We start from the raw sequence: 1,014 nt of genomic DNA, 5'->3' as shown, positions 1-1,014 counted from the left end.
GTTGAGAAAGTTGTAGAAGAAGCTATCATTACAATGGGAGAACCAGCAGTGAATCCGAAAGCTTTGATGGATTATTTACAATCGAAGATCAATGACATTTAGTCTAGCATTGTCAGACCAGCCATCGCAGCTAATACTTTTGAAATCAAGTCTAGCATGATTCAGATGGTGCAGAATTCAGTCCAGTTTGGGGGTTCCCCAACGGAAGATCCCAACATGCACATTAGAGATTTCATCGAGATCTGCACACTTTCAAGTTCAACAATATTTCTGAAGATGCTGTGAAGCTGAGGCTTTTCCCATTCTCTCTGAGGGATAAAGCTAAGTGTTGGTTTCATTCTCTACCATCAGGTTCTATCACTACTTGGGAGGATCTTGCTCAGAAGTTTCTTACTAAATTGTTCCCTATGGCGAAGACAGCTGTAATAGGAACGCTCTTACTCAATTTGCGCAGCAATCGGGAGAATCTTTATGTGAAGTTTGGGAGCACTACAAGGAGATGCTTAGGAAGTGTCCTCATCATGGCATGCCTGATTGGATGATTATCAATTGCGTTTATAATGGTTTGGGAGCGTAGTCCAGACCCATGCTCGATGCAGCATCAGGTGGAGCCTTATGGGCTAAGAGCTATGATGAAGCTTATGAGCTAATTGAATTGATGGCTACTAATGAATATTAGAATCCAACTCAGAGACTACCTCAAGACAAGGTAGCAGGAATTCTGGAGGTGGATACAGCTACTGCTGTAGCGGCTCAGCTAAAGGCGTTAACGATGAAAGTGGATTCTTTGGCTAATTATGGAGTTAATCAGATCATTAGTGTCTGTGAGCTTTCTGCAGGTGCGCATGAGACGGAGAAGTGTGCTATATCTAGTGAATTAGCTCAGTATGTGAGCAACTTTCAGAGGTCACAGCAACCAGTTCCTGCCACTTATCATCCTAATAACTACAATCATCCTAACTTCAGCTAGAACAACAACCAGAATGATGTGCAATAGCCTTATCAGCAGTTTGG

The 1,014-nt window shown here is 42.5% G+C and overlaps 1 non-coding gene across 1 annotated transcript; it reads right to left on the bottom strand.

Annotated features, from left to right (window-relative positions):
• Positions 1-422: 422 nt before the first annotated feature.
• Positions 423-528, bottom strand: LOC141675779 (small nucleolar RNA R71). Its single transcript, XR_012556414.1, has one exon. It is a non-coding gene; the product is annotated as a small nucleolar RNA R71 (small nucleolar RNA).
• Between the last annotated feature and the right edge of the window lie 486 nt (positions 529-1,014).

The sequence above is a fragment of the Apium graveolens genome, chromosome 7 (assembly GCF_009905375.1).
Source record: "Apium graveolens cultivar Ventura chromosome 7, ASM990537v1, whole genome shotgun sequence".
NCBI lineage: Eukaryota > Viridiplantae > Streptophyta > Magnoliopsida > Apiales > Apiaceae > Apium > Apium graveolens.
The sequence above is the reverse complement of the archived record's forward strand: the minus strand, read 5'-3'. Positions and strand labels throughout refer to the sequence as shown.